A 25,565-nucleotide genomic window follows, 5' to 3' on the forward strand; every position below is an offset into this window, starting at 1 on the left:
TTTTTTTGGGAGGGGGGGGGGGTTCCCCCCTCCCCACCCCATCTGTATCACGGGGTGTCACGGGGGTGAGAGGGTGCTACAAATACACATAAAATCAGGAAGCGTTGAGTGGGGGGCGTATTAGCCCCGGCAGAGCGGTACACGGTGGGGGGGGGTATGTCTGCCGGCCATTTGTGGGGGGGATATGTGGGCCGGCTTCGCTCACTATGCAAAACACTGCAGGCTCTGCCAGGAGCCTGGTGACTGAACCCCTCCCTCTGGAGTGTGCTCACAGGCGTTACGGCTGAACAGAGCCATTCTGGGTCTAAGTGATGATTCTGACAGTGGAGAGCAGCTCAGCCCCTCCGCTGTAGATCCTGGAGTGTGCTCCAGCAGACTATTACAGCATGCAGCTACTCAGTTTAGTCATTAATCACCAGCACAAAAAGCAGCCATCCCTCTGTGCTTCTCCAGTCAGCCTCTATTCCTACCTCCTTGCAGTATTAATTAATGCCTTTATGTAAAAGTACCTCTGGTGTCATGTATATAGATCTTTCTAAGCGTGAATGTCACTTAAAACATTTGGTTGGCACTGGGACCCAGTGTTACGCAGAGCAGAGGTGGCGCTCCGCATCCACTGGCACCCCGCCCCAGCCCTGACCTGTCACTCCACAAAGCCAGCCTGCAGGCCTGCTGGGGGAGCCCCCCCCCCCCCCCTCCGGGATGCCAGCATCCAGACGACCACTAAAGGCTGACAGAAACACACTGGTACAGCAGCAAGTTGAGAAGAAGCCTTGCTCTCTCTCTCTCTCTCTCTCTCTCTGCCTCTCTCTCTCCCCCTCTCCTTGCTATTTCTCTCTCACTTTCTCCCTCAGACTTTGAGGTCCTGAGTTATGTAGGTTTGCGTCCCACTGAATAACACCATATATCACCCAATCAGCAGGGGAGTGCAAGTCATTACTTTTCTCCACTGAGAGGCACCTTACCCAGTACGTGTGAGTGTGTGTGTACATGAGGGTGACGTGGGGGGGACAGGGCAGCGGTGACATGGCGATTCCATTAGAATAGATTCACGATCTAAATAAAAAACGAGGCACCTTATACAAGCTGTCGATAACCTGCCCATGCATGACGGTGCTTAACAAAAGCCAGCTTGTCCAGCGAAACTCAAGTCCTGATATTTCACTTGGAAAGAGCAGAACAAACCAGCCCCCAGCCTGTGTCCCTGGCAAGAGCCTCCTCTATATGGAGGTGCTGCTGCTACTACTCCTAATGCTACTCCTATTCTTACTACTGCTACTCCTACTGCTACTACTACTGCTACTCCTATTCTTACTACTGCTACTCCTACTGCTACTACTACTGCTACTCCTATTCTTACTACTGCTACTCCTACTGCTACTACTACTCCTATTCTTACTACTGCTACTCCTACTGCTACTACTACTGCTACTCCTACTGCTACTACTATTCTTTCTACTGCTACTCCTACTCTAACTATTGCTACTCCTACTGCTCCTACTATTCTTCCTACTGTTACTCCTATTCTAACTACTGCAACTCCTACTGCTCCTTCTATTCTTACTACTGCTGCCCCTATTCTAACTACTGCTACTTTTGCTACTCCTAACTGCTGCCAGTGCTACTGCTCCTACTACTGCTACTCATACTGCTATTCCTATTCTAACTACTCTACTCCTACTGCTCCTACTCTTCTTACTATTGCTATTTCTATTCTTTTCATTGCTATCCCTATGGCTCGTGCCATTCCTATTCTTACTACTAAACTGAGTGGCTCAGAGTCTCTGTCCCTCTGTCTCTGTGATCAGAAGATTGCTGTTTCGAGCCTTGGCTTCAGCAGAACAATCAAAAGTCTGTCGGCCCTTGAGCAAGACCCTTAACCCCCAGCTCCAGGAGTGCTGCATGGTAGCTGACCCTGTGCTGTGACCCCCAAGTTACAGAGACCAAGATGGGGTTGGAGAAGAGAAGCATTTCAATGTACTGGTGCAAATGGCAAATAAACCATGTTGGGTTGTTTTGTTTCACCATCAATATATCTAATACTACTGCTGTTACTGGTACCGTTATTACTACTCCTGTTACTCAAACTGTTGCTTTTATTGTCATTGCTACTGTTAATGCAGTCACACAATCTATACCGCTAATACTATTGCTGCTGCTAATCCTTCTGCTTCTGGCATTTCTACTGTTATTCCTAATACCACCACTTAAACGTGAAATACTACTGGCGTTATTACTGTTGTTACTTTACCAATTTGGCTGTTATTACCTAATAATTAATACTTCTTAAACTTCTAGTACTACTAGCAACAATACTGCTAATGCTACTGGAACTAGTCCAATGCTGCTGCTTCTAATATTGTTACTGGACTGAGGGCTGCTTGCTGTTACTACTGTTACTACTGTTCCTTTGGCAGCTGTTGGAGTGGCTAATTTTTATAGAGAGCTGTTGGTTTGATTTCCCCCTATATTTCAGGTTGCAGACAGATCCTGCAGTTAAGATTTTGCTGTATGTCAGACTATCTCAGTGTCCCAATGCAGAGGTGGGTTGCAGCCGAAACTCCTGCTGTCTGCACCCAGAATGTCACACTTAGCAAGATTCATAGGAGGAAATGCAGAGTAAACACACATAATGGCAGTATTTACTGATGCAGTTAATCACTCTGACCCATATTCCCCAGGCACTGTGCATGTGATACATGAAAAGCAAACTAATTCTTTTACGTTTCAGGCTAATTTGCAGAGCCACCTGCTCTAATCCAGCTGGAGTGGTTGGTGCTCGATGAGACCAAAGGAAGCACAGTGACAGGAAGCTGAAGCAGTAATGGCTCCCACGTCCCCAGCCTGTGACACGGTGTGTGGCTGGGCACAGACGGGTGTCTGCTTGCCTACCTACCTGTCTATCTGCCTGCTTGCCTACCTATCTGCCTGCCTACAGTACTGTGCAAAAGTCTTACGCAGTCCAAAGAAATGTTTAAAGCTGTTTATCTGAATAGCAAGTGTACTTTGGCTTCGAACAAAAAACACAATTTAACATCAGAACATGTGCAAATTAGTAACACAATAAAAACTAGTAATAATTCTTTCTAAAAAGTTACTGATATCTAGTCGGATGGCTAGATGAACATCGCTTCAGTTCCCAAACTTCTCCTCAGGGGCACCTCAGCCGTTCCATGATTTTGTTAAATTTCACAAACAGCTCAATTAAATAATTAAATATATTTGGTTTAAAAAGTCAGTGACCAGCTGTATGAGGTGTGCTAGTGGCCAAGTCAAATAATACATGGCTGCACTGGACGGTCGCTGCAAATACTAGAATGATTTTAGCGGAGGTTCTGAAATGACTAAAGTGACACACTTTGACAGGTATAATATCATAGTTTTACATCAACACGAGGATAATCTAAACATCGTTTTCTTTGCCTGCCTAAGACTTTTGCACAGTACTGTATCTACCTGTCTGTGTGCCTGTCTACCTGCCTGCCTGTCTACCTACCTGCCTGCCTGTCTCCCTGTCTACCTACCTGCCTGCCTGTCTACCTACCTGCCAGTCTGCCTACCTGTCTGTGTATGCTTACCTGTCTGTCTGTCTGTCTGTCTGTCTGATTACTTGCCTGCCTATCTGTCTGCCTGCCTGTCTGTCTGCCTGCCTACCTACCTATCTGTCTGCCAACCTGCCTGTCTGTCTGTCTGATTGTCTATCTACCTGCCTGCCTGTCTGCCTGCCTGCCCACACAAAGGCAGTCCTATAGCTGGGTGCGCAATATTTAATTAAATGATTGCCTGTCTTCATCTCCTAGGGCAGTAACATGGAGCTCGACAGAGATGTCACTGAGGAAAAGAGCTGATGGGGGGAAATGAGTAAGCCAGCTCCAGGGGTCCCCCCACTCCCTGTCTGACTTAAACACAGACACATAGATAGACACATTCAGCCAACCCTTGCACGTATCCCTCTCCCTCTCACACCTACTCTTTGCTACAAAAACATCTTTCACCCCAGTAACGCACTCATCCTTCCCACACTGTAAATGGATTTTAACATATTGTGGTTTCCAAGCTCGCGAAGGGGCTACAAGTTAATTATAGTTTCGGTGTTAGTATAATTAGTTTGGTGTTTTGGTGCTGCTGTGCCTGGGGGTCTCGCTAGGGGGCAGAACAAGGGATGGAATGATTGATGACTGCGGGGGGACTGTAAGACCCTGAAGCTGGGGGGTTCCTGCCACAGAGAGAGGCGGTTTATGGGAGTGTTTTGCAAGCTTTTGTGCTGTATCCATCACGCCGTGTTGTCCCTTGAGAATTAGTAGCATACAAGTTTGTACGGCATGGCAGTGGCCAACAACAGCTATTATTAAACAGTTTAATGACAATGTCCAATTTATTTACTAGCGAATGCCACAACAGTCACTTTCCTCCTCACGTGCACTCACTAACACACTCACTCTCCTCCTCGCGTACACTCACTAACACACTCACTCTCCTCCTCGCGTACACTCACTAACAGACACACTCTCCTCCTCGCGTACACTCACTAACACACTCACTCTCCTCCTCGCGTACACTCACTAACACACTCACTCTCCTCCTCGCGTACACTCACTAACAGACTCACTCTCCTCCTCACGTACACTCACTAACACACTCACTCTCCTCCTCACGTACTCACTAACACACTCACTCTCCTCCTCACATACACTCACTAACACACTCACTCTCCTCCTCACGTACACTTACTAACACACTCACTCTCCTCCTCACGTACACTCACTAACACACTCACTCTCCTCCTCGCGTACACTCACTAACACACTCACTCTCCTCCTCGCGTACACTCACTAACACACTCACTCTCCTCCTCACGTGCACTCACTAACACACTCACTCTCCTCCTCACGTACTCACTAACACACTCACTCTCCTCCTCGCGTACACTCACTAACAGACACACTCTCCTCCTCGCGTACACTCACTAACACACTCACTCTCCTCCTCGCGTACACTCACTAACACACTCACTCTCCTCCTCGCGTACACTCACTAACAGACTCACTCTCCTCCTCACGTACACTCACTAACACACTCACTCTCCTCACGTACTCACTAACACACTCACTCTCCTCCTCACGTACACTTACTAACACATTCACTCTCCTCCTCACGTACACTCACTAACACACTCACTCTCCTCCTCGCGTACACTCACTAACACACTCACTCTCCTCCTCGCGTACACTCACTAACACACTCACTCTCCTCCTCACGTGCACTCACTAACACACTCACTCTCCTCCTCACGTACTCACTAACACACTCACTCTCCTCCTCACGTACACTCACTAACACACTCACTCTCCTCCTCACGTACACTCACTAACACACTCACTCTCCTCCTCACGTGCACTCACTAACACACTCACTCTCCTCCTCGCGTACACTCACTAACACACTCACTCTCCTCCTCGCGTACACTCACTAACACACTCACTCTCCTCCTCGCGTACACTCACTAACACACTCACTCTCCTCCTCGCGTACACTCACTAACACACTCACTCTCCTCCTCGCGTACACTCACTAACACACTCACTCTCCTCCTCGCGTACACTCACTAACACACCCACTCTCCTCCTCGCGTACACTCACTAACACACTCACTCTCCTCCTCGCGTACACTCACTAACACACTCACTCTCCTCCTCACGTGCACTCACTAACACACTCACTCTCCTCCTCACGTACACTCACTAACACACTCACTCTCCTCCTCACGTGCACTCACTTACACACTCACTCTCCTCCTCACGTACACTCACTAACACACTCACTCTCCTCCTCGCGTACACTCACTAACACACTCACTCTCCTCCTCGCGTACACTCACTAACACACTCACTCTCCTCCTCGCGTACACTCACTAACACACTCACTCTCTTCCTCACGTGCACTCACTAACACACTCACTCTCCTCCTCACGTACACTCACTAACACACTCACTCTCCTCCTCACGTGCACTCACTAACACACTCACTCTCCTCCTCTCGTACACTCATTAACAGACTCACTCTCCTCCTCACGTACTCACTAACACACTCACTCTCCTCCTCATGTGCACTCACTAACACACTCACTCTCCTCCTCTCGTACACTCACTAACACACTCACTCTCCTCCTCACGTGCACTCACTAACACACTCACTCTCCTCCTCGTGTACACTCACTAACACACTCACTCTCCTCCTCACGTACACACACTCTTGGAGTGATAACACACCCTTTTCCTTTTTAGGTGTAATGATCTGCAGCTTCTCCCGAGGGAATTGCAGCAGATAAGCAAAGAAACAATGTAGAAACACTCAAAAAAAGAGAAAGGAATCAGGAAAAAGGGGAAGAGTGAGAGAAAAATAGAAAGAGAAATTGTAAGGATAGAGCAAACAGCTAAAAAGGCAAGAATATATGAAGGGGCATAAAGGAAGGGGAAGGAGATATACTTAAAATACCTTTATGGAACATGTAACCTGTGCCTTTGAATTTGAATTTTGAAATAGAGATAGAGGAAGAGAGAGTAAGAGAAAAGGATGAGGGCACAGGGGGGAAAGGAGCACCGACTCCCTTCAGGACTGACACATGCAGAGAGCAGAGCAGAGACGATACTCCCCAGGCTGGCGGTGGTTCCCGAGGGAGGAGGGACGAGCAGGGGGAAAAACCACTGCAGAGGTGCGGAATCCCAGGCTCGCTGATGTTAATTACACTAACAATGGCCAGGACAGAGCCCGCGTCCCTGGCAGGCGGCCAGGAAAAGGGGGAAGGGGGGAGGCGGCCGGGCCAGCAGTGAGAATGAGAGGATCGATTCAGGCCATCCTGGCACTGCAGCACAGGGAGGTGTCAGAATGAAATGGCCAGCATGAAATGGCCAGAATGAAATGGCCGCGGACCAAATCCGTCACAAGGTATAGAAGCCGCTTTCTCAACTTACATACTCACTGTGGGGACCATCTGCCACCCCCTCCCGCCCAATTCATGTGTGGTCCTCTCACCTGCCATAATAGTGGAGCACATCCCTGAATGTTCACCCACCACCAACACTGAAACGCATTCACCTTCATACGGCACACTGGGTAGAGATCTGTGACTGACAAGACCCCAGAGTGGTGGATCCGGACAGGCACACCACTACGTTCTGGAACTATCTTTAAGTAGTGGGATTTAGTAAATAATAAATATATGATCTTCCTTAATTACAAGTTTCCCATCCAGTGACCACGTCCTCCTGATCTCCAGGTTCATCAACACTACGCTGCTCCACCTGGCTGTGGGGCCCACTGGTTCAACCTTGTGCTCAGCCCCTGATTCGCTGAGCGGAACGGAAGGCAATCTGTGCAGTTGCTAGGCTGTGACCGAGAGCACTCACTCAGAGCGACCAGAGCAACCTACTCTACGGTGCAGTGATCAAAGCTCAGTCCCACATCCACTCGGTACAACACCAGGTTTGCACTGGCCAGGCTAGCATCCTTAGCAGCGGTTCATGTCAGGTGTGCTAGGCGGGGGCAGAGTAGGGGGCGCACCCGGCAAAACAGAGCATGGATATAAATGGAATCCACATATTACAAATGGAATTTACTCTTTACTTGGAGTTGAGTGATCTGCTGGTGTGACACCCCCCACCCACCCCAACTGGCAAAATGATGAGGACCCAGTTAGCCAAGGACCCGCTGAGAAGTTAACTGGCCTCTAGTGGTGGGCCGGTTATGATAACTTCACTGTAGAGCTTTCACTCAGACAGTATGCTAGGGATCTTTCTGTAAAGCCGCCACAACTGGCCTGTCCCGGTAAGCACTGTAGAGGTCACATACAGCAGACCTGCAGGAATACCATTCACCTTCATGCCGGTTATTATTTCGCATCAACTGCATTCACGTTAACACCTGCCAGAGAGTCAATATTAGTGCAGTTCATATTTTCAGATTAAATCCCACACCCTTACTGGGGAGATGGGTGACTCCTTCACTGCTTTTCTCACCACTTATAATTACAGGGACACAGAGAGAGAGCGGCAGCGGGGAGAGACAGAGGCTGAAAGATAGAACAGAGAGAGACTTAAAGAGGCAGCACCCAGACAAAGAGAGTGTCAACAAATCGTAAAGGCAGAGCAGAGAGAGAGACATACAGTAAAGCGCAGACTGATTCTAAAAGGCAGAGCAGACAGGCCAAACGAGTGAGCAGACAGTGCCCTGAAGTGTGAATGCACAGCACTGGGTAAGTGTCTTTACATTCAAGGTGAGGCGGCTGTGCCGCTGTTAGAGACTTTCTCGCTACACACAGAGAGAACAAGACAGGGACCAAAGAGGCTGTCAGCAGGCTGGAGCTGAGCGGCCGTGACATTCCTGCTCAGAGCTGGCTGGGCGGCCACCTCCCCCGCGCCTCCGGAACGCTGAGCCAGCAGACCTGGCTCCACCCCTCCTGGCTGCCAGGCTGCACGTGGTGGAGTCACAGCAGTGGGACATGGACTTCAATGCTAATCAGGGTCCCCAGTGCGCCTCCCCCCCCCCCCCCCCCCCCACCCCCCCAACTCTGCCTTGCCAACACCGAGTGGAAAAACCCCCATCTTCCTCCTGTCAGGGGCCGTAAAAACACAAACGGCTCCCAGAGCTCTTCCGCAGGAACGCCCACTCGGATGCTCACGCGCGCCGGCAGATGCTCGCCAGACTCACCGTCGCTGCACCCAGACATTTAAATAACTTCACAGTTGTCGCTCACACCAATGGCCTGATAAACAAAGCGCAGAGCGACGCCATGTTCCCCTACAACGATGGACTGGGGAAGCGCGTTAATGTTCTCGCTCGCTGGTCATGTCTCGAAAGAGCAGTCATCCTTTTTCGCTGAAGCCTGTGGATTTCATTGGCTGATGTTCATCAGGGTGGCTGGAATGGGGCCGGACATCCACTTGCATTTCACATCACCAGGGAGACAGAACACATATATGGTTGCCTCTACTGTACCACCAGCACTTCTCCCCTGAGTCCGAGGGCATCGTGTGTGTTTACATGCGATCAGCTTCCTGGCTCGTGGGTCCTGTGTTTAATCTCATGTATCGATACTCTTTAATTAATCTTATCTGACAGCTTCCTCCCTGACCATCTCCACCTAAAAACTCATCAGTTGCCTGCAGTCTTTGCAATAGTGCAAAACCAGAAAATAAGGTTTCGGAAACGACGTGCCTTTTCTTCGCTGATGGCTGTGGCAGAGGCTGTGGGCCCTGCCATTGTCCAGAGGATTACGGGAACCCAGCACCCCACACCGATAAGCACCTGGAATAGGATCTCTACTATACTTCTTTTAGTCCTCTCCATCTTAGAGAGTGCAGCTGTTCCGTGGGGGGCCAAGTATTGTGTTAGGGTCAACACAGCTGCCAATGAGATTTGGGGGTGAAAACTGGAATACACCTACCGTACTAGTGAAAAGTCTGGAAACACCAACTGAAAGTCATTTGTTTTTCAATACCATGACAACCCTAAGCACACATGAAGGTTAAGTTTTATCTTGTAAACACTCAGATTTTGTTTAATCCCATTTACATCTGTTACTTAAGCTGACATGAGAATGATCTGATGTGTAATTAGGAGCAAAGTGGATTTCTGTGGGACCTAAACTCTACAGAGCTGGTTTGGGATGAGGTGGATCAAAGTAGAGCAAGGTAACCAGTCAGTTTGAACCCAAAACTCCTTCAGGACTTCAGGAGAAGCATTCCAGGTGGCTGGATATGGAAGCTGGTTGAAAGAATGTCAAGGGTCTGTAACACTGTCATCCAAGCATAAAGGGGCTATTTTGAAGAGTCTAAAATACAAGAAATATTTGAGACGACTGAAAAACTTCTCCTGGTCGTTGCAATATTGGTGCCACTTTACAATAAGACTACCCATATAAAGAGTTTATGAACAGTTTATAATCTGGTTATTAATTAGGTAATAACACTTTGTAAATTACTAATGGACAATTTTAAACAAGTTACAGCACAGGTTTCTTTTCATTAATGAGTTACTACCATTTACAAGTGGCAAAAGGGGGCCTTATTGTAAAGTGGTACTGCAATATTTAATATGAATAACTTCATTGCCTCAAGGCAATTTACTATAAGGTCAATAATGTAGCTAAAATTGAGATAAATGCATTAGAAGCAGGTGTGTCCAGACTTTTGACTCATACTGTAGATGCCACAAGACAAAGTTAAAGCTGGTGAGGGGACATTGCCTCCATATATGACAATAGTGATAATAATAAGGATAATTCGGTAATCAATATAGCAATTATTTGTGACCGTGGAAGGAGAAGCCAGAGTTAATGACTTTCTCTCACATCCCTGAGGGCTCATTAGGGCACATGAAAGACTTTCTGTATTATCTGCTTGTAGTAGCTTCTGAAAAGGAAGGAAACTCTAAAGCATATTCCTCTCCATTTCATTGCTTCATTTTTTTTTTTTAATTCAGCAACAAGAGAGAGTGACGCTCAGATTTGTTTCATCCCATTTTCATCTGTTAATTAAACTGAGACGGAAGTGATCTGATGTGTAATTAGGAGAGAAGTGGAATTCTGTGGGAATGGAGATCTCAGGAACTGGGTACCTGCCTGGTCCAAATCCTACAGGCGACAAAGAGGGTTGCCACCTTCCAAGGGGTGCCGACTTAGCAAACAGCTGATCTCACTTGCGCATGTCCAACTTGCTTGCGTCCCTAGAAGTACTCACGCCCTTTGCAGTGCCAGCACAGTACAGTTTTCACTTATTACATTTTTAAAATTAAGATTAATTTCATACATAAGTAAGATGCAATACTATCAAAAAAGATGGCACCAGCCATGATGTATGCCTAGACCCCCACATGGGCTGGGACCAGCTCTGATTTAAGGACTACAAGATATACAAGGATATACAAGAACTAGTATTCATACGTAGTGAGCACAGGTGTAGGATTATAACAGGTTTCACTGTGCAAATGTGCACATGTTTAGGATTATAACAGGTTTCACTGTGCAAATGTGGAAATGTTTATGATTATAACAGGTTTCACTGTGCAAATGTGCACATGTTTAGGATTATAACAGGTTTCACTGTGCAAATGTGCACATGTTTAGGATTATAATAGGTTTCACTGTGCAAATGTGCACATGTTTAGGATTATAACAGGTTTCACTGTGCAAATGTGCACATGTTTAGGATTATAACAGGTTTCACTGTGCAAATGTGGAAATGTTTATGATTATAACAGGTTTCACTGTGCAAATGTGCACATGTTTAGGATTATAACAGGTTTCACTGTGCAAATGTGCACATGTTTAGGATTATAATAGGTTTCACTGTGCAAATGTGCACATGTTTAGGATTATAACAGGTTTCACTGTGCAAATGTGCACATGTTTAGGATTATAACAGGTTTCACTGTGCAAATGTGCACATGTTTAGGATTATAACAGGTTTCACTGTGCAAATGTGCACATGTTTAGGATAATAACAGGTTTCCCTGTGCAAATGTGCACATGTTTAGGATTATAACAGGTTTCACTGTGCAAATGTGCACATGTTTAGGATAATAACAGGTTTCCCTGTGCAAATGTGCACATGTTTAGTATTATAACAGGTTTCCCTGTGTAAATGTGCACATGTTTAGTATTATAACAGATTTCACTCTGCAAAGACAAAGAAAGCAGACAGATATAGCTCATCATAGCCCATCCTATCAACAATGAAAAAATAATTAAATTCAAAAATCCAAAATTCAACACAAAATGCACTTGGCAACTCTAATTTGTCAAACAGAAGACAATAAAATGAACTTGGTCTATTAATTTGTTTTGAAAGTGGGAAAAGCATACTCATTTGCAATTTATGCAAGTCTAATTAAAAAATTAATTGAATTTGGTTTTTGAAATCAGTTATAATTACGTGCTTATGATTGCAATAACAAATAATGAATTAGCGACTTTAAGCAATCTTATCCAGTAAGGGCCGGTGTGTATGCGGGTTTTCGCTTGCAACTCTCAAATTGGGCACGAGGCAGGGAACAACCCAGGATGGGGGGCCAGCCCATCGCAGGGCACACTCACATACCAGTCACTCACACATTCACACCTATGGGCAATTTAGCGACTCCAATTAGCCTCAGCATGTTTTTGGACTGTGGGGGGAAACCGGAGTACCCGGAGGAAACCCCACGACGACATGGGGAGAACATGCAAACTCCGCACACATGTGACCCAGGCGGAGACTCGAACCCGGGTCCCAGAGGTGTGAGGCAACAGTGCTAACCACTGCACCACCATGCCGCCCCTTATATATATATATAATATATAATAGTTTAACTTTACAGGCAGACCTGAATAAGTAAAATTATTAAATTAGGCTGTATAATGTAAGGTGGGTGGCAGTACCCAGAATTTCTGGCTCTGACCCAGAGGATGATACAGACAGACAGACAGGCTGACAGACAGACAGACAGACAGACAGACAGGCTGACAGACAGACAGACAGACAGGCTGACAGACAGACAGACAGGCTGACAGACAGACAGACAGGCTGACATATCAGGCCAACAGATACGTGGCCATGGGTGACCCAAAAGTCCAGGGCTGATTTTTAACCCAAGTCCAACAAATACATAAACAAACAAATAAAAAGAGAGACATACAGATATATAACCCATCCATCCATTTTCCAAACCGCTTATCCTACTGGGTCGCGGGGGGTCCGGAGCCTATCCCGGAAGCAATGGGCACAAGGCAGGGAACAACCCAGGATGGGGGGCCAGCCCATCGCAGGGCACACTCACATACCAGTCACTCACACATGCACACCTATGGGCAATTTAGCAACTCCAATCAGCCTCAGAATGTTTTTGGACTGTGGGGGGAAACCGGAGTACCCAGAGGAAACCCCACGACGAAATGGGGAGAACATGCAAACTCCACACACATGTAACCCAGGTGGAGACTTGAACCCGGGTGCCAGAGGTGTGAGGCAATAGTGCTAACCACTGCACCATCATGCCGTCCCCAGATATATAACCAGAAAGAAAAAAAAATAGAAAAATGCATCAGCTATTACAGAACTTTAGATTTAGATTTAGATTTAGATTTAGATAGCCCTTTCAGCTGGTAGAAGTTCAATAATTAATTATTCATTTCAAAGAAAAATATTTCATGTTTTATTGTTTGGCATATTTCCCCCAATTATTATGATCATTACTATTATAACTTATCAGCACCTATGCAACACAAAGCATTGTCTGGGGCTATGGGCTAATTAATTATTCACCATGTACCTAAATATGAAAGTTACTAGACCATCAACCAAGAGGCCAAGGCTTCTCTAACAAGCAACTTAATGTAAATAAGTCTTAAAAAATAAAAAATGACAACACACGCCATGGGGCATGGTTAATTAGCAACTTTACGGAAGACAGATTAAGTTGATAAATATCCGTATCTCAAGCATGCAGGAAAGTTATACCGCTGACGACTCACTTTCTTTCGCTTAGAAATGTTCACTGGATTAATTATTTTGTCCAGTGCAGGGAAACTGGCAGGTGGGGCTTGTAATTGCGGGTTTGTTTGTGTGTGTTTGTTATTATTTCAATGTTTAATTATCGATGGCTGTCACAATCGACGTACTTAAATTTTCCCCAGTTTCCCCAGTCACTGTGCGGCAGGGACAATCGGCATCCCACACCTCCACTGTGTGTTCCCAGTCTTGCACGATGAAATCTGGACTCTGGTCCCAGCCCAACTCTGCAGATTGCACCTGGGTTCAAATGAATACCTTTTTATTCAAGCATCCATTTCTCTTAGACATCAATAAAAGTACCAGACAGAGCTGGAGACACAAAGACGAGGTGTGATGGGATGAGGTTTCTTTAAAATGCAGACATAAGCCAGACCGCATATCTTTATGAGAGTGTAAAAAATGAAAAGCTGAAAGTTGTAGTGCTAATAACTTAATGGGGCTTTTAGTGTCAGACCATTTAGGCCCATAGCTTCTTCTGAGTCCCAAAATTCAATAATTAGAATATTTATCATTTCACACACCCTTCAATATTTTTACCGGCCATGCAATAGTTTCAGTGTCACTTGGTATAATAAGTGCATAAAGTAAAATTAAATATTAATGTTAAAGAGGGGCGTTGATCCTGTGTGTGATATTTCTTATGAGTCTAGTTACTCTACAAGGGAAAGCTGTGTAATTCTAAGTGTTAGTCAATTAACTAACGCCGGTGGAGGGATTACTGGGTTGTTTTGCTTTCCTGCTAAGCAGCTCATACTCACTTAGTCACTTACAAATACTACACATACACATTGTTGGATAGATACAAACAGCCCAGCAACAGCGCAGACAGATAAACACAGTGCGAATTGTGCTTTACAAGGAGGACTGACAGCATGCACCAAAAAACACACGGAGACTGAGAAATACGGTACATAATGCCTTCGCATCCTGACGGTCCCCATCCTTAAATCTCTTCGGGATCCACATGCTGGTTTCAGTTAAATAATGTATATGCAAAAATACTCTATACCCACAATTTCTAGAGTACACTAGCCATTTACTTGCTAGGGATTCTCGTTTCAATTGATAACCTTAGAGTTTATAGCCTAGTATATTTATGCTGTAGAGTTTTTTTTGCAGAAGTTGTACTGTACTAGTGTTACTTGGATTTCAACCTTCAGTTAATTAATTAGCACTCAATCTCTTAATCACCTGTAATTAATACTGTAGGCTACACAGCTGCACTTATAGAAACATCACAAATGACACTTCCAGGTTTCCTGGGATTTTAGTGTGATATCTAACCTATGGAAAGGCTTAATTTCTGATTTGTTTATCCGTCACATACATTTTTTGGATGAGTTTGCCATTAGATATTAGTTTCTGGCAAAGGTAACCAAATTTCTACCAAACAGGGAAGTTCACATCTTCTGCTACCCAAAAGTACTGACTTGCCACAAAAGGTGGCTACCCCTGTATGACAACAGGGGGTCACACCAGTAAGACTGGAAACTCACAAGTTGACCAATTGTATATCTTTTTCTACATCTATGCCCTAGCTGTTATCATGAGAAGCAAAACAAAGTTCACAAAAATAGTCACAAATATTTTGACAAGTGCTGCTGTACACATACATTCTTGATCCTTCAGTTCTAAGAGTTCATTAAATATATTTTTGTAAAACAACACACCTCTTGATAACTCTTATGTTCAAGCTGCAAGCTCCTTAATATTAAGGATTCCAGTGAAGCAGCAGCAGAAGCACAAGAGTAGAGACTGCAGAAGCTGCCCCACAGTGAGAGCTTTTGGTGATTCCCAGTATGCAAGTCAGCTCCTCCCTGATCTCTCTCAGGTCCTCTCTGTTCCAGGTCAATTCATCTCAACATGCTCAACGCATTAACACATTATGTAAATACCAACAGAGCAGCACAGAATATCATACAACAATAAGCAATTAAAAGAATTAGATACTCTCCACTCTCTCTATCTTTCCATCTTGCTTTCTCTCCTCGCTCTCTTTCTATCTCATTTACCTCCGTATGGAGGTCAAGCTCAATCTGTCCTTGTCGAGTTTAATCAAAGTATCTACAAATTCCATTTCAGCTGCTGCGCACACGGGGCAATTAGGATGTTCATTTCTCCTGAACTCCCGAAGGCTGGGATGCCGCAACCTTTTCATCTCTGTACTCTGTATTTTCCCCTGGGAGTAAATGAGATGTCCAAGCACCCACCAGTGCTGGTGTTCCTGGATGAGGTCATCCTACACAGATCCTAGATCAGCGTTTGTTGTACTTTCAACTGACTGCCCCACTGGACATACCTCTGCTGCCTTTGGTCTCCAGTTCACGTGCATATCTGTTGTCCAGGAATTGCTCTATAACGGGGCTGCCCAATTCTGACCTTGGAGGTCCAGTCTGCAAGATATCCCTGCTGAAACCATATTCGGCTTAATTGCCAGGTTCAGTAGGTGTGTTTGAGCAGGGAAATCTGCACACTGTGTTCCACACTTGCCCTCCAAGACCAGAATCGGGCAGCTGCTCTATGCAGTCTCTTCAAAATAAATATTTAAATATGATTTCTAGAGCTCACCACATTTTATAGCACAATATGCATCCTGTGGGGTTTTTGTATTACACACAAACACACACACACACACACACACATACACATACACAGGTTTGTAATAATATCTTTGTGGGGACTCTCCATTCATTTCTATGGGGAAAATTCTAATCACAATCATTCAATAATAATATTAATAATGATAATAATAATAATAGTAATAACAACATCTGTCACATCTAACAACTTTATCTATCACCTAACCATATACCCTGATTAGCTTTATTACAGGACGCACAGGGCAGGATCCCAGGCCATTGCAAAGCACCCACACACACACACACAGACACACACACACACACACGCATACAGACACCCAAACACACACACACGCACTCAGACACATGCATTTGTACTCATATCTTTGTGTGGACTGTCCATTCATTTCTATGGGAAAAATCCTACTTTCAACATGACGACCTTAACCCCCACCCAGCCCTAACCTTAACCCCTACAAGTAACCAAACAAAATACAAGACTTTTGGAATTTTTACTCTTTTGATTGCATTCACAGATTTGTGGGGACCTGATAAATGGTCCCACAACGTCAAAAAAACAGGTTTTAATTACATTGTGGGGGACATTTGGTCCCCACAAAGTAATATAAACCTAATCCATGCACACACACACACACACACACACACACTCAACCTCTTAACCTGCCAAGACAACTGCATTTACAAAATGACATGTGACATTTGCAGGTTAGCTGGGATTCTTAGGGTGAGGATTAATTCCTGGTTTTATTATCCATCAAGTGTTTTTCTGGATGACTATGGGAGGAAGTTTCCTTTATATAATATCAGTTAACATACCTAAGCATTTTTTAACCAAGCTCAGAAGATTCTGCACAAATACACACGTGTTCCACCTCAAACGTTCCACGTTCTCCATCTCAAAATGTATCTGACTCACTTGGACAAGTTGACTCCTGTTGATGCTACAGTCCTGTCCACCCTACATGCCACGGGACAAGCTATTGGCCTTGTCCGTAGCTATTGGCCTTCTCACATAATATACTGACTTACAAAGTGCTACACCAATCAAGGGACATTTCAAATCTAAATTTTCTCCATTTGTTGCCTACCAGACAAGAACCTAAAGGTATCAATTCATGCTTCATATTTCCAAACGGCAGGTACATAACACCAGAAGGCGCAGTATGTGATCAATCCTCACGTAACGAGCCTCTGAATCATTGGTCCTCACCCAAGGACTCTCAGGGGTACCCAAACAGTCGATCGCGGAGTAATTCTCAGTCGATCACAAACTGCGTCGCAAGCATCCGTGCAGATACTCGTGTGCTGTAAACATTTAGCACGCAAACATGTCAGAAGCCAAAAGATCAAATACGTATCATTTTCATTCAGAGTAGGAAGAGGATTATTTTTTTGTTTACACAAATTCGAAGTCCACATGTCTTATATGTAATGTGAGCGTGGCTTTACCGAAGAAGGGCAGTTTGGAGCGGCGTTTCAAAATGATGCACAAAAGCTAGAAGACCGAGTTCCCTGCTAAAACAGCCATATGCAGCCGAAAACTGCGTCAGTAAGCAGCACAGCACAGCAGTGAACTTTTACCAAGCCGAACACCAAAAGTAAGGCTCAACGATAGCTCCCCAGCGCCAGCGGTCCCAGTAAGGCAGAGAAATACATTTATTTACACTTTTTCCAATTTGGAGAATTACCTGGATCTGCTGTGTGCATGTTAACTATGTAGAAAGGCAATAGCTAGAGTAATAATAGAGTGAAAGAGTAATAGCTATGACTCCCTATTTGAACTGGTAGATCTCGGAACACTGGACACTTGAAAAGTAGATCTTGAGTTAAAAAAGTTTGGGCACCCCTGCTCTAGATCATCAGTCCTCATATTACAAGACTCTATGCCACCAGTTCTCACATAGCGAGTCTCTACATCATCAGTCCTCATGTAACGAGTCTGTACATTACCAGTCTGCATTGTCAATCTCTATACAGAGTCCATACATCATCATTCCATATAAACCAAGTCTCTGCCTCAACAATTCTCACATACAGGCTGTGCATAAGTACTCATATATCTTTACATCACCGGTCTGCATCATCAGCCTGTACACTATGAGTCTCTATACCACCAGTGGCTACATAATTTTCAAATAATTCTGTACATAACCAGGTTGGCATCCTGTCCTGGATGTACCCCTGTCTTGTGTTCCAGCCCCTAGCCCCATATGCCAGACCAGAATGACTGGCTGAAAGATGGTTGGATGGATCACCAAGCTACAAAAATCTTGGGTGGCCAATCTTACCCAGAAAGGACAATTGGCTATGCGGGTTTTCATTGCAACTCCCTAATTAGATTATTAATTAGAGGACTGATTGGCTGAAGAGTCCTTGAACAGCTGATATAAAGGTAATCCCAAAACCCTGCACACACACTAGCCCTTCGCGGATAGAGTGGCCACCCCTTCTCTGCATGATCAGTTCACTTAATTCACAGAATTGCAAATCCTACATCAAATTTCTGTTCTTTGTAATATTCGATTTCTAAGTACTAAACTAAAAATATCTGATTGAGACTTATGCAGTTTTCATGAGCATTCGGTCCGTTGTTTAGAGAGATCTAAGCGTACACAGGCGAATAAGAATTACCCTAACAAGGACACAATTTACCACTGTCTTTCAACTGGCCTCCATCTGCAAATAATTTAAATAACAGCCACATTTCCTGCATTAAAAATCTTACAGCTTAGGTATCATTATTCAGGCAGTGAATCTAAAGAACAACTGTGAAAATGGAGCCTGAGAACGCATTACAGAAGAGTTTAATTAAAACAAATGCATAAATTATGGAAAGGGCATAAAACAACAACCAAGATGTCCTAGTGGGAACTATTGGTTTCATTAGAAGCTGCTAGATGCGACACAGACATTGTAGAGAAAAGTGCGTCCCTCAAAACTGCCTGCCGTGAGCGAGAGACCAAGAAGATGCTACAGAGACCCAGAGACTGGCGAAGCTGCAGATCAGTAGCTGAGGATGGACTAATGGTTCCAAGAGGACTGCAAACACTGACCACAGCAGGAGGATGGCACGTGAGAATCTTTAACTGCAGAGGTCGATAGTTCAGGTCCAGAAAGTAAAAATCCAGACCAAGATTTTGTTTCCTCCAAGCAGCTAAGTACTCTGTGACTTTATATTCAACTTCCGGGTTGAAATAAAATCTTGGTGTGGATTTTTGCTTCCTGAATCGGAACTATCTGCCTCTGCTTACCTGAAAAAGCCATTTCAAAGCACACCTAAGGTTTGCCAAAAGCTCAGTGGTGACCCACTTGGATTTTGTAGTCAGTTAAGGCCAAGAAGATGCTTTTTAGTTGAAATTAAAAGTAATATATGTGGCACAAATCTAACACTGCCCACATCTGTCAAAACACCACACCTGATAGCTATAGCTGGTTTCCAACGGCAATACTGGGAATCTTTAATCTGAAGGAAGAATGGATGGTGTGAAATACAAGGAAACACCAAAAGACAACCTGCTGGCCTGCTAAAAAACTGAAGCTTGGGAAAACTTCCTCAATGGCTGATGAACACAAAGGTGAACACTCTTTAGTCAAAGGCCAGACCACGATCCAATTTCAAATCTGTGGCAATAAAGAAATTGCTGTTTGCACGCGTCATTTGACTCACCAGAAAAGCAGGGAATAATTCAACCTGGAATAACAAGCCAAAGTCACTCCTGAATGGTGTGCAGAGCTGGAACATTCTCACCCCAAAAGCATATTTTGCTCCAAAAGGCGGCTTTACAGAAAACTCAAACGTTATCGTTCAATGCTGACTTTCAGCACTTCGAAATAAAAAATATCACAGAGAACTACATTTTAATGTAGGATTTCTAACTCGGGGAAAATTAGATGGTCAATAGTTTTGCAAGGCACTGAAATCGTTATCTGTGCATGAATATTTACAGTCTCACTTTAGTGTTCACTTTATACTCTCCTTACCTTACTAGCCTCTGAAAAAACACTGTTCCTGCATCAGTCTGTACATACTGACTGTCATTATATGGTCTGCAGAGCATTACTATGTATTACTGTTCATAGTTATCTGTGTTCCTATCCTTTAAAGGAATTACTAATCAAATTTGACCTCTGTTGCAGAGATGAGCTCTGTGAACACTGTTTCTTAAGCTGTCCACAGTCATGTCCTCTAAAGAAATACAAGCGACGAGCACTGGAGATGTTTCACTGAGCCCCCTTTGCTGCAGTGAAGGATACTGGCCTAGACAAGTTCCCTCCTGTGGGCTTTGAAAGGAAAATGAAAGGAAAAGTGATTCATCCCCCTCCGCTCGCGCTCAGTTTTAGCTGTGCGGCTGAAATTAAAATCAAACAACTGCTTAATAGGAACCATGAAAACCTCAACCAGCACATTACATGGTATCTCATTATTGCTGGGTTGTGCCAGGTTCACTGTCTAGAAGTGTGTGGCTGCATATGCGTGTGCGTGAAGTGCACATTTATAGTGATAGACGTGTCACAGACCTGTCCATCCCCAAAGTGAGGAGGGGGGGGGGGGTGGAGAGAGGGGGCAGTGAATACCCCTGAACAATAAGGAGAGATCATCCCAGACACAGATCAGAGGATATGGTCATAAGCAGCCTACCCGAGGTGTTCACCTGCTTAAGGGACGTGGCCTCCATTGCCACCGCCGCTAACAACTGCAAGCCACAGCATCATAGAGCTCTTCCTGGCTCTTGCTGCTACCGCCCACCCCAAACACAGGCACAGGATTAACGCCCCAGCAGGTGAGAACGCATCGCATGTGTGGGACGCCTGCGACAGATTAGGGTTTAATGCCGGATTTATAAACAGAACAGCAGTTTCGGGCAAGGGTGGGTGGGTGGAATGCGCTCCACATGCCAGGACCCCACAAGGCGGCCGTCCGCTCTCCTGCAGCGCGGTTAAGGAGGCGACCGAATGCCAAGACCCAGCCAGGTCCTGTCACACGCATGATCACGTGCTGTGCCACTCGCATGACCCGCCAAAGGACGAGCATATCGGGTGGCCCGACAGCGAAAACTGTGCCAAAAAAGCCAATTAATTAACTTATAGTTGCTCAGCGAGGATTAAATGTGCCCTCCCATGGTTGGCAAGCAGCGGGCAAAGGAAATGGCTCCACAGTCACTAATATTACCAGTGAAACTGTTTTCCAGCACCTTCCATTCAGAGAGGGTTAGGGTCTCTGTGGGAAACCTGGGGGAAGGTAGGCGGGAGTTGCCTGGGGGGCCGGGGAGTTGTTCATCTCCCATGCAAGTGCGACCACCGTGGGAACAGGGAGCACAGAAGAGTGATAGAAACTGATCTGCCCTGTGAAAATGATGAAAGAGCGACTTTTCAAAGCAAACTCAAACAATGCATCTCGGACGGATGCCACAGTGACCTCGTGCACCACAGTGACCTCGTGCACCAGGCATGGTGTCTAGCTGAGAAGTCTTGCCGTCCCTATGGAAAGGAGGTTATACTGTGTGGGCTGTGAAGAAGACCAATATTGGAGAAAAATCATATACAGTGTCTGTGGGTGCCGGTGCTATACTTGGTTCGGAATGGGGGGGGGACATAAACTTGTCAACTAATTGAGGGGCTTCACAGACATCCGTCATGGGTGGTGGTAAAGCACCAGCCAGTGCTACTGCCCTAATTGTGGCCTGTGGCCCACATATCGCCCCCTGCTGGTCTTTTTCTGCAGTGTGGATCATGGGGCACTTGGGTGAGCCAAACACACCCAGTCACGGCAGAGACCAGACCAGATTCTCCTGGCCTTGTTGAGGGTGTTTTTTATTTATTTTTTTTGCCAGAGGGCCGCCTTTCTGCCCCTCGTCTGTCAAGTTGGCTGCCCTCACCACATCAAACGAGCCAGATCATTCAGATCCAAATGAGGACAAACACCCCAGGCACCCTGTTCCTCCCAGGACACGTCCCGCCAGGTGGCTGAAAGCCACAGGGACATACTGAACACGCTCAGTCAAAAATAAGTCTCTCGGAGCATTGTGTCCATTTAGAGCATGGCTGAGGGGCAGCATCACTCCACCCACTTGGCTCACACAGTCCTTGTTTGTGCCTTTATATGGCTGGATGTTTGCTGAAGAGAGTCAAAGGTAAGACAACGATTCCGGTCCTGGGAGCTGATGCCCAGAGACCTCTCTGTTCCTCAGCCACTGCAGAGGAAGCTGGACACCGTGAGCTATTCCGTTGACCCTTCATTGTTTCTTGCGAGTGCTTCTGTAAAAACATTCAGCCTGGGACTACCCAGCATCCTCAGGCCTGCTTGACCTTGCGCTGCAGGGCGGGGGTGGCTACAGGGCCCGTGACGGCAAGTCGGGAGGGGGCCCCGGAGCTCTGCTCATCAGCACAACTGAATCCAGTTGCTCAGGGCAAATATTCAGCAGCACAAACTAGCAAAACTCTGGTGAGATGAAATGAATAAAGGTAATCCAGGCTTAGAGCTCCTGCTAAATGTAAACATATTAGCATTTCGCTCGTGTTTGCAGACCAAAATGCCAAACAGAGTCCCCTCACTGGGAGATGAACCTGGCCTTGACTGCCAGTCAGAACCCTCTACAGGGGCGATGGGAGGTGGGGACAAAAAGCCCACAATGGACCCCATCACAGCCTCTGACCTGGTTTCCACACAGTAACTGAGGCAAGAGGGGTGGGTCTTTCTCCCTATACACACTTTTTGCTAATTTGGTTCCCTAGCTCTAAATAAGAACCATACATAACATTAATTCTCCACAAACTCCCACAGCCGAAAGTAATTCATCCTCCCTTGTAAGGTTTGTATATCATACCTCGTCGCGTCACGTCACACAGGTGAAGGGCTCCCCTGTGACATATGGGGTTACATGTGAGGCGATGAGGACGCCTGTGCAGCAGCAGCCACCCCCCCCCCCCCCCCCCCCCCCCCGGGTCTTTCCTAATGGGTGGGACGACCTTGCCAACGGCTGAAGCGCCTGTTGAGATTGAACGTCATTAGTGTCAGTTTAGAGGGTCGTTGGAGTGACGGAGTGGAGAGAAACCGATGGCGTTGGTTGGATGATGCCCGTGGAGCGGGGTGGGGTGTTGGGGGGGGGCGGTCACCAAGGCATTTGCAGTCCCTCAATGGTGTGATTCACCGTCCGCAGGCAAACACTCACCACTAGGGGGTGGGGTGGCTCTGTTTACTTAGCCTAGATGTGCTGGCAGCACAGACACACACACACACACACACACACACAGGTTTACAATTATATATTTGTAGAGAGGGGGTGCTCTCCATTCATTTCTATGGGTAAAACCCTAATCCCAACGTGACGATCTCAGCCCCTACCCAGCCCTAATTTTAACCATAAGTAAGCAAACAAAGTAAAAGACTTTTGGCGTTTTTAGTTTTTTCATTGCAGTCACAGAGCTTTGCGGGGACCTGAAAAGTGGTCCCCACAATGTAATATAAACCTAACCCACACACACACAGCCATTCACAAACACTGTCACATTCACACTGACACTCGCAGATGCTCAGACCCTTAATCACACACAGTTACAGTGTTTCACCCACTGCAAATTCAAAGTGTGCAGCCAAAGTTACGCCGCCTGACACCCAAATGCCAGTGGTTGTAAATCCCTGGAAATCATCTGAAATACAGCAGAATATGTGGCTTTTATTTCATCACTGTTCAGATCTCATTGTATCCTGGCAAAACTGTCATGAGTGACACCTGCCACACATCGCATCACGCACCTACAGGGGTGTGGGTGGGGAGCCGGAGCTATCTGCCACATTAAAATGAATGTTAATGGGAAGTCGCAGGGAGACAGCGGCGTGCGCGTGTGTGTGTGCGCGCGTGTGTGTGTGTGTGTGCGTGTGTGTGCCTGAGCCCCCTCTCCACCCACTCGTATTTCCCTGGAATAATGGCAGCGCTGCTCTGTGCAGGTTGGCAGTTTCCACTGTAATTACCATGATGAACTTGGCACAGGGACGTCGTTAACATCCCCGGCCACAGCAGAGCACTGCGCTGGCCTGCCTTCTCCCACCGCTCAGCACGAGAAGATCCTGCATCATGACCACCGTGATGGTTTCCAGGGGCTCATCAATGTTCAGGGAAGGAATAATATTTTAATAACTGCACACTCTAATTACATAGCACATATTCATCACACACGACTTCTTATTAAACAAAATTTAAAACCAACATGGTGAAAATCTACATTTTTTATAACCAATCTCAATGTTTACTTAATATTATTAATTATTATTACAAGGCTATTATTTCACACTAGAGCATTTTTGAGGAAATAACCAATGATGACTATTGTACGTCAGCACATAATGTATTTTGAGCCCTCGTACACAAATGTCTGCCACACAAGCATCCAACAGGGGTCCCGTTAGAAGACGATTAGCCCCACAAACTCAGTGTCCACCAGCTGTCCTCAGGTACCTATTCAAACAGCCTCCCTGGTCATTTCTCTCCATGGCCTCAGTGCTCGTGATGGTGGACTCGGATCTCCAGATCACCCAAAGGTTATTTCAGCCTTCTGTAGCAAACTGGATTCCAGGGTAAGCTTCCAGCTTCCAGCATAGCTGGTACAGACAGCTAATCAATTAGGCTGGAAAGGTAAGGCTGATTGAAAACTAGCCGATGCGTAACCAGGTAGAAATCGGATGTGGTATCGCTGTCAAGTTCGGTCAAATTATGGGGAAACGCGCAGTACCTGGAGGACTCATGTCAGGAGTTGGTGAAAAATGGAAATGGGAGAGATACTTCACGCTGAGGCACCACCGACATGTAATCCTATGACCTCAATGGCCACAGTGGCAACCGGCGAGGCTCAGGACTCGAGTGAACAATAGGTGAGGCCACCAGCCATTGGAAAATAGCTATCATCATTCACCAACGCCAAAAAAGCAGGTGTTAAGCCGATCCATGGCTACCCAGCAATGCCAGTTGTATGGAGGTGCCACACGGCATCATGGCAGAATTGTAACAATGTTTCCCAGCGTATATCATAGACCCAAATCATGCTGGAGTAGCAGGGAGGTGACGGGCGACAGTCCAGTCGTCAGCACCATGGCAGGGCACCGGCTGGTGGCACCCTCCCTTTGGCAGGCCCAGCTGCACCCAAACATTCACTCTGGACTTCAGAAATCCCACCCTAACCCTTTAAATCTTTGCTACTCCAGATAAATCTGCCCACCAGCTGTGGGTATTTCTGCGCTGGAAGGAATGCTAAAGCCAGATCTACTGCAAGACCCCGATCCCCCCACCACCACATATACACACACACACACACACACACACACACACACACACGCATACATACATGCACACCCAAACCTCATATGCACAGGGGCAACTGAGGATCAAGGCTACGGTCAGACTGAAAACAATGGATCTGTTTTCAC

General features: G+C 46.0%; 1 protein-coding gene across 2 annotated transcripts in view; it reads right to left on the reverse strand.

Moving 5' to 3' along the window:
- fgf11a (fibroblast growth factor 11a) overlaps nt 1-25,565 on the reverse strand; it is a 51,487-nt gene that overhangs the window by 24,223 nt on the left and 1,699 nt on the right. The gene's annotated exons all lie outside the window — the stretch shown is intronic.

Source organism: Brienomyrus brachyistius, chromosome 10 (genome assembly GCF_023856365.1).
Source record: "Brienomyrus brachyistius isolate T26 chromosome 10, BBRACH_0.4, whole genome shotgun sequence".
NCBI classification, from domain to species: domain Eukaryota; kingdom Metazoa; phylum Chordata; class Actinopteri; order Osteoglossiformes; family Mormyridae; genus Brienomyrus; species Brienomyrus brachyistius.